Genomic DNA, 9,806 nt, shown 5'->3' with positions numbered 1-9,806 from the left:
CTTAAAAAGCTGTTATCACACGATCAGGAAAACACATTTTAGTTAAATTAAAAAGTTTAAAGTAAAATTTTTAAATAAAAAGTCTAATTAATTATTACTCTTTTAAATTGTAGTGTTGTTTTTGGTGTTAGGGGAGTGTACTAATATTCGGAATAATATTATTACAGGCTAAGGTTGGGGGCACTGATGATGAGTTTGTGTAACCCAGGAGTAGAAATACCATTGGTTCAGCAGGTGCAGTTGCATCAGAGCTCAAGTGCAGGAGGGGGCCCATAGCAGCCAGTCTATACAGAGGTGTGTGCAGATTGTGTAAAGCCTAATGCATGGGGAGCCTTTTATTAGTGCAGGTTGCAGATTCTATCATCTATCTATCTATCTATCTATCTATCTATCTATCCTCAACATCATTATACAGAGCAACATCTTTATTATTACTATTGGTTACTACCGAGTTACTTTTGAGGGGCCCAAAAACACTTTTGCACCAGGGCCCTCTTTTGAAGATCACCTTCATAAGAGCTGACTACAACAGTGCGACTCTCGGCAGGGTCCTCTACCCATTTGATCCCATGTTACCATGTATACCGCCTATGTTTACAGCACTGCACATGATTATTTTATATAAATATATTTAGGGCCCATATACAGAGATGGCAAAAGCTCTGTTTATGCCAAGAAAATAATTTGTGTCAAGAGGTCACAATTTAAATTTGGAGGAAAAGAGATTTAATCTCCAGCAACTGAAACGTTTTTTCCACTGTAAGAGCAATACAATTGTGGAACTCATTACCAAAGGAGGTAGTGAATGCCAATACCCTAGATACATTTAAAAATTGTTTGGATATATTTCTGGCTAGAAACAAAATTAATGGATATGATTGCTTGTATTAAATGAGTCACCTTTTAGTGGGATTAATTTAAGCTCAACCGGAACTTTTTGTAAGTATATTAGATTTGTATAGGCTGAACTTGATGGACTTCTGTCTTTTCTCAACCTCATCTACTATGTTACCATGCATTTTTCTAATCTTATCAATCTAATTGTATCTATTTCTATCACTTGTCTGTCTACCTTACTATCTGTATAGTTATTGATGATATTTGATTGCAGCCTTTGCATTAAAACAATAATAAAAGCAACTGTTATCCTAGCCAGTGTACACAAAAGAAGGGAACAGCAATGGAATAATAAGTAGGAGCTGGACTAAGGTGCTAAAGCTGTTGTTTTCCTAAGAGATGTCAAAAGATGTAAATGTTTAAAATGAAAAAAAAAAAAAAGCTGATGTTTAAGAAAAAAAATCTACAAAGTCACAGGTTCATCAGAAAGGCAAATCAACAAAATCTTGAAGAATGAAGAAAATGTTGCTTTGTCAGACACCTACTGTGCATCTAATATGCAAAAAAAAGTGTTTGTTTTTTTACACTGTTTTTGAGTGGATTTCAACATCCTCTTCTTTCTTTTTAAGGTAGTGAACCTTTTAAAATGACCTGCAATTGTATTGTCATGGAGGAATCTAACCAGTTATGGTGCATATTAGATAGCAAAATGCTTGGGTTATAAATGCCATTAAACCAAAAAAGTTAGAATTTTACAAATAGAATGGTTGAAAATGCTGGAAAAGAAAATATAATACTTTTATTTTATCATGAATGATTTCAGCTTTAATTGTTAGCAATAATCATGAAAATAAATTAGCTAGCACACATGATTTACATTTTTATAATATAAAATCAGGGGTGGACTGAGCAGTTGGGCAAATGGGACCTGGACCAAGGGCAGGAATGTGGGAGGGTCCACCAATAATATCCCGATGTGCTACCTACCCTCATATTCACATCTGATTAAATAAGCTAGCGCAGTGGTGACAGCTGAGTTACTCTAGCAGTTGTAACTACTGTGAGTGAGCAGGCGGCAGTAGGCAGGCAGATGTTAGCATGGGACCAAACACACATACACACACATAGTGAGTGCCTACAGCCCTTTTCACCCAGTTCAAAGATATGCTAGCACAGCTGCAGCACTGGAACTCGGCATGTGAGTCAGCATTAGACATGTGCGTTTTGTTTCGGCAGAATTCGTTTTTTGGCAGAATTTTGGCCAATTCGGAGATTTTGATGCATCCAAATTTCTGAATCGGCACATCACAAAAAAATCCGAAAATTAATAAATTATTTTCCGAATTTTTGGATCCATTATTCATATTTGGAATTTCTAAATCATTAAATGAAGCTATTAACCCCTAAACCGCCATTCCCCAACATCGCCGACACTAACTAAACCTATTAACCCCTAAACCACCGTTCCGAAACATCACCAACACAAACTAAACATATAAATCCCTAAACTGCCGTCCCCAAACATCATCGACACAAACTAAACCTACTAACGCCTAAACTGTCATTCCCAAACATTGCTGACACATACTAAAACTATTAACCTCTAAATGGCACTCCCCCCACATACACATAAACACTACCAAAACTTATTAACCCCTAAACCATAGTTCCCCGACATCGCTGACACTAACTAAATCTCTAAATAAAGCTATTAACCCCTAAATCGCCATTCCCCAACATCGCCGACACTAACTAAACCTATTAACCCCTAAACCACTGTTCCCAAACACCAGCAACACTAACTAAACCTAATTACCACTAAACCACCATTCCCGAACATCGCCAACACTAACTAAACCTATTAACCCCTAAACCACGGGCCTCCACACCGCAACAACCTAAATTAAACTATATTAACCCATATTTAAAACTAAATACAAACTTACCTGTGAAATAAAAATAAAACCTAAGCTAGCTACAATATAACTTAACTATATTGTAGCTAGCTTAGGTTTTATTTTTATTTTGTAGGTAAGTTTGTATTTATTTTAACTAGGTAGACTAGTTTGTAAATAGTTAATAACTACCTATTTAAAATAAATACAAACTTACCTTTGAAATAAAAGTAAAACCTAAGCTGCCTTACACTAAAACATAACATTACAAAACAAAAACTAACAATACAAAAATAAAAATCCTACCATTACAAAAAATAAAAACACTAAAATTATAAAAAAATAAAATAAACTGCCATTACAAAAAATAACAAACAAAATTATCCAAAAAATAAAAAAATATTCCCATTCTAATACCATGTTTAGAAAAACAAAAAAACAAAAGAAAAACCTAATCTATAATAAACTACCAAGGGCCCTTAAAAGGTCCTTTAGTAGGGCATTGCCTAAAGAAATCAGCTCTTTTGATAAAAAAGAAAAACAAACACCCCCTAACAGTATACAACCCCCCACCCCCCAAACCCACAAAATAAAAATAAAGTTAAACCTAATCTACCCATTGCCCTGAAAAGGGCATTTGTATGGGCATTGCCCTTAAAAGGGCATTCAGCTCTTTGTCTGCGCATTAAAATTTTTTTAAAGGCCCTTGGTAGTTTATTATAGATTAGGGTTTTTTATTTTGGGGTAGTTTTTTTTTTTTTATATAAATGGGGTATTAGAATAGGATTCATTTTTATTGTTTTGGATAATTTTGTTTGTTATTTTTTGTAATGGTAGTTTTTTTGTTGTCATTTTATTGTTTTTTATTTTTGTAATGGTAGGTTTTTTATTTTTTGTAATGTTAGGTTTTAGTGTAAGGCAGCTTAGGTTTTACTTTTATTTCACAGGTAAAGTTTGTATTTATTTTAACTAGGTAGTTAGTAAATAGTTAATAACTATTTACTAACTAGTCTACCTAGTTAAAATAAATACAAACTTACCTGCGAAATAAAGATAAAACATAAGCTAGCTACAATATAACTAATAGTTAACAATCATACATGACCCATAACAGGAAGCTCCCTAGCTAGATACATCAAGAAAAAAAGCCAAAGCAACATACATTCTCCATATAACCCCTTAAGGACCGGGCAATTCTGACTAAGACTTCCACAAAAGACCAGAGCATTTTTAGCAGTTTTGCCATCACTACATTTAAACAGAAATAGAGCCTTGTTTTTTTTTATTTGCCTATCAAAACAATTTAATTTTATTAGTAGACAACCCAAAGTATTGATCTAGGCCCATTGTGTTATATATCATGCCACCATTTCACCGCCAAATGCGATCAAATAAAATAAATTGTTAACTTTTTCACAAGCTTTGGGTTTCCTGCTGAAATTATTTATATACCACTTGTGCAATCATGGCACATATGATTATAAAAGCCTCTATAGGATCCCCTTTGTTCAGAATTAGCAGACATATATGGCTTTGCCATTACGTTTTGGTAATTAGAAGGCTGCTAATTGCAGCTGCACGCCACACTCCTATTATTCCCGGCAGTGAAGGGGTAATCAGGTATCTTAAAAGGTTAATTTTAGCTTTAGTGTAGAGATTACCCTCCCACCTGACACTTCTCATCCCCTGATCCCTAACTGACCCCTCTCAAACAGCTTAGGGGTCAGTTAGGGATCAGGGGGTGGGAAGTCTTAGATGGGAGGCTAATCTCTACACTAAAGCTAAAACTAACCTTTTAAGATAAAAAAAGCCAAAGCAACATACATTCTCCATATTAACCCCTTACGGACTGGGCATTTTTGACTAAGACTTCCCCAAAAGACCAGAGCATTTTTAGCATTTTTGCCATCACTACATTTAAACAGAAATAGAGCCTTGGTTCTTTTTTTATTTACCTATGAAAACAATTTAATTTTTTTTAGTAAGCAACCCAAAGTATTGATCTAGGCCCATTTTGTTATATTTCATGCCACCATTTCACCGCCAAATGCGGTCAAATAAAATAAATCGTTAACTTTTTCACAAACTTTGGGTTGCCTACTGAAATTATTTATATACCACTTGTGCAATCATGGCACATATGGTTATTAAAGCTTCTCTAGGATCCCCTTTGTTCAGAATTAGCAGACATATATGGCTTTGCCATTGCGTTTTGGTAATTAGAAGGCTGCTAATTGCAGCTGCACACCACACTCCTATTATTCCTGGCAGTGAAGGGGTAATCAGGTATCTTAAAAGGTTCATTTTAGCTTTAGTGTAGAGATTACCCTCCCACCTGACACTTCCCACCCCCTGATCCCTAACTGATCCCTCTCAAACATCTTAGGGGTCAGTTAGGGATCAAGGGGTGGGAAGTCTCAGGTAGGAGGCTAATCTCTACACTAAAGCTAAAACTAACCTTTTAAGATACCTGATTAACCCCTTCACAGAGTGGCCCTCTCTACATCAGTAACACTTGTGGAGCATGCAGAAATAGCCCAATCTCGCTACTTTTAGTGAGATTGCGGCAGAGAGAAGCCTAGGACTTCAGCGTCGTACAGGGTACGGCGCTGGTTGTTAAGGGATTAAAGACAAACATGGCCACTCACATCAAACATCTCAATCTATAGCTGACATTCAGAACTTACTATAATACCCTCTATAATCTTCAGATTCCTCATACTCCTCACCATCCCTCCACAGACCAACAACTAGATAATAACTTATTTCTCTCTAAACTGAAGATGCCTAAAATCTCACAATAACAAAAAGAAAAACTGCTCATGTTTGGTGGTGGTGTTGCACAATTCAGGATTTTTGGAGAAAAGTGATAGTAGAGATCAAAAATATATAAGATCAAATATTTCAACTTGATCCCTGAATCTGGTTGCTGAATAAAACCTCAAACATAAAACATAAACCATTTTTAAAACTATTCATCATCATGAAAAACAGCATCAAATGTGTAATAGTTAAAAACTGGAAAAGTAAAGAGACCCCTCAACTACCACCATGGATCTAGCACTGGAGAAAATGTTCTACCTTAAAATGACATAATGGACAATTACGCTGAAATATCTGCATTGTGGAATAACTATGTTGAAAAACAGCACCGTTAGTCATACTAACTTACACCTTTGGATATTAGGAACACACAAATGTAATAACATATTAACATCATTATTCATTATGTAAGCCTGAACAAGAACACAAGTACCCTCCCTTAACTTAATAAAGCACTCCAGTCCATTGTTATTGTTTTATTGCTCTTGTTTTAATATCTTTTATTTGTCACTTCAAGTCAGAAATTAAACATATTAACATGTTATACTTAAATTTGACAATGTATTCCATAAGATTAATATGATTTACAAAAACAGAATTAGTCTATGTAACTGCAAAACAGGAGCTGTTTCTCCAAGTTATGTACCATTCTTTTATCTGGCATAAATAAAGATGATTAAAAAAAATATTATATTAATATAATATGGTATGTATTTTTTTTAAAATAACTAATCCATAATTAGAAAATAGCTCAAACCGATTTTACTCACCCGACTATGGCCTAGATTACAAGCAGAGCTGCATATTATGTTGCTGTCAACGCTACTTACCTAATTACTGCTTCCACAGCCAACTTACTAAGGCCAATGAGCTGTCTGTCCCTGGGCCCCCTGACATCTGCAGATTCCTGCAGCATATTGAAATCTATCTTTCACTACACTCCAGAACTGACCTGTTTGCATGTGTGCAGCAACTTTCCTTTAGATATCTGCAGTGCAACCTAGGTTCCATAATGTCAACATTCATGATTAGAGGGAGGTGCATGAAATGTATTTAGTATTAAATATCCCTTTACCTTTTAGCACTTGCACTTGTGCATTCATATACACCTTTAACTGCTATAGAAATACATGGAAAACTTCTCTACATGAGCTGAATTTCTGTGCTCGATTGGCTTTGCCTATTTGTGTTATCAGATTAAATACTGTATGAATTATCTACTAAACACATCTTGAAAAAACCCCCGGAGAGGGGTGAAACACGTTGAATGTGTTTATACTGTCTGTAGCTTGTGTTCTATGCAACCAAATTTGGACACCTACAGTTTATTGTATGTCATATATGTCATATATGCAATATAGAGTCCTATCCAGTGGTTATATACCTCTGTATATTTCTGTCACTTAAGAACTCTGTTTTATCCGGACTGTGTACAGAAAACACCTGAACAATGAAATACCCACAAGGAATAAGTCATAGTATTATATTGCTCTGTAAGGGGCTCACACTCCCAAGCCTTGGAGTGTATATAACATCATCAGAGGAGGAGGACATCAAAGAAAAATGGACGAGATCAGAGTCGAAACAACAGGAAGGAATCTACAGCTGATCGTAATCAGATGCCCCTAACCATGTGACGCCTACAAGAACACGGAAGTGAGGCACCCATTAAGGCGCGTCCGCCATACCAGCCACAGGAATGGTTTGAGAAGACTCCCGAGATTATATTGTGCCACAGGAGCGAACGAAATATTGAGTGAATGATATCACTCTGCATGAGAGACGATCCATTCCCTCTTCTTGGCCACATTATTTACCACCATTAAATGCTACCACTCTCAACAGAGAGTGAGTAGCGCCCAGGTACTTTACCACTAATATTTTTTAGACACAAAAGACTTAAACCATAATACCGTCAATTAGACGAACTGCTCTACAAACTTATATATATTTTTTAACGATCGTTATATTTTTCAATATATTTTTGCTTTTTTCTGGACGTCCAGTTTTAAGAACTATTAACTGATTTATGAGTATTGTTTTGCTGCTGAATTTCAATATTCATAGAATATTTTTTATATTTCGTATATAATAGTATACTTTATATGTTATTTATGTATTAAAATTTGTACTTTTGTAATTTGCTTTCTTCGAGCTCATCTCTAGTTACAGTTTTTAAGACATAAGTATAGCATTTATTGAGATTGCTTTTAATATATATCAGTAGCAGAAGCTCCAATATGAGTGTATACACACATTTTTCTTCACGTTAGGAGTATATATATACACATCTTTCTTTCCATTAGGAGTGCATTCACACATATTTTCGTACTTATTACTATAGACACTATTCTAGTGTGTTTTTTTTTATCTATTCCTAGCCTAGAGCACCATTACTAAACCCTTTCTTTTCCTTAACTCATTCACTTAGGGGCTTATTTGAGGAAGCTCCCTTGTACTTGGCAGTAGGGTAGTCTATATCGCTAGCTCCACCCACTTTTTTATTTGTGTTATCCAACACAAATAATTTAAATGAGGTCCCTCGGGATATTAAGCATCAACATTATCTGACATGAGTACTGTTGTGTGCATCACACTTCCACTTCACGATAAATATTAACAATCCACTTGTAATAGAAGTGTAAAAAATAAAAATTACGTTTTTGTGTGGGATTTTCATAGCATCGGTATTACAGGTTGTGCGTTTCGGCTAAAATGCTTGTGTTACAGCCTATACCGACACAATCCATACCGCCATCTGAAAACAGTAGTTATGAATTTTGGGAAACAAAAATGTTTTGCAAAACTCATAACTAAAGTGTTACAAAGTACATTAACACCAATAAACTACCTATTAATCCCTAAATCGCTATCCTCCCGCATCGCAAACATTTAAAATGTATTAACCCCTAAACTGCCGCCCACCCACATTGCGATGATTAAATAAACCTATTAACCCCTAAACCACCGCTCCCCAACATCGCTGCCACTAAATAAACCTATTGACCCCCAAACCTCCGTCCTCCGACATCACCACCACTACATAAACCTATTATACCCCAAAACCGCCAGGCCCCCCACATCGCAAAACACTAAATGAAACTATTAATCCCTAAACCTAACACCCCCCTAACTTTAAATTAAAATTAAAATATAACTATATTTAAATAAATAAAAACTTACCTGTGACATAAAAGTAAACGTAAGCTTAAACTATAAATTAACCTAACATTACTATTCTAATAAAATAAAAAAAACTATAAATTAAAAAAATCTAAATTACAAATTTTAAAATATCTAACACTACGAATAAAACATTAAAAAATCTAAAATAAAAAAAACAAAACACAAGCGGCTAGATTACGAGTTTTGCATTAGGCCGGTCCTAACGCTGCTTTTTAATGCCCGCTGGTATTACGAGTTTTGCAGGTACATGTGTACCGATCCCTTTTTTGGCCAGACTTGGAAATACCGCAAATCCACTTACGTAAATTGCGTATCCTCTTTTTTCAATGGGACTTGCATAGCGCCGGCATTATTACGAGTCTGCCAAAAAAACTAAATACTTACCTGTAAAATAAACCCTAAGATAGCTACAATATAACTGCGAGCTCAATCTGATTGGCTGATTGGATCAGCCAATCGGATTGAACTTGATTCTGATTGGCTGATTCCATCAGCCAATCAGAATATTCCTACCTTAATTCCGATTGGCTGATAGAATCCTATCAGCCAATCGGAATTCGAGGGACGCCATCTTGGATGACGTCCCTTAAAGGAACCGTCATTCTTCAGTTGGACGTCGCCGGATGAAGATGGGTCCGCGGTGGAGGTCTTCAGGATGGAGCCGGTCCTCATCAGATGAAGATAGAAGATGCCGCTTGGAAGATGATTGTTGCCGGTCCGGATCTACTCTTCTTCCCGGATAGGATGAAGACTTTGGAGCCTCTTCTGGACCTCTTCAGCCACCGGATGATGGATCGCCAGCCCCCGCTTGGGTTGGATGAAGATTTTGGAGCCAGGACCGATCGGTGATACCCGGTGAGGTGAAGACAAGGTAGGATGATCTTCAGGGGCTTAGTGTTAGGTTTATTTAAGGGGGGTTTGGGTTAGATTAGGGGTATGTGGGTGGTGGGTTGTAATGTTGGGGGGGGGTATTGTATGGTTTTTTATACAGGTAAAAGAGCTGAATTCTTTGGGGCATGCCCCGCAAAGGGCAAAGTTCAGGGCTGGTAAGGTAAAAGAGCTTTG

At 36.2% G+C, this 9,806-nt stretch overlaps 1 protein-coding gene across 1 annotated transcript in view; it reads right to left on the bottom strand.

Annotated features, from left to right (window-relative positions):
- Positions 1-9,806, bottom strand: part of MOCOS (molybdenum cofactor sulfurase) — an 842,034-nt gene that overhangs the window by 585,907 nt on the left and 246,321 nt on the right. The window lies entirely within an intron of this gene.

Source organism: Bombina bombina, chromosome 5, assembly GCF_027579735.1.
Source record: "Bombina bombina isolate aBomBom1 chromosome 5, aBomBom1.pri, whole genome shotgun sequence".
Taxonomy (NCBI): Eukaryota; Metazoa; Chordata; class Amphibia; order Anura; family Bombinatoridae; genus Bombina; species Bombina bombina.
The sequence above is the reverse complement of the archived record's forward strand: the minus strand, read 5'-3'. Positions and strand labels throughout refer to the sequence as shown.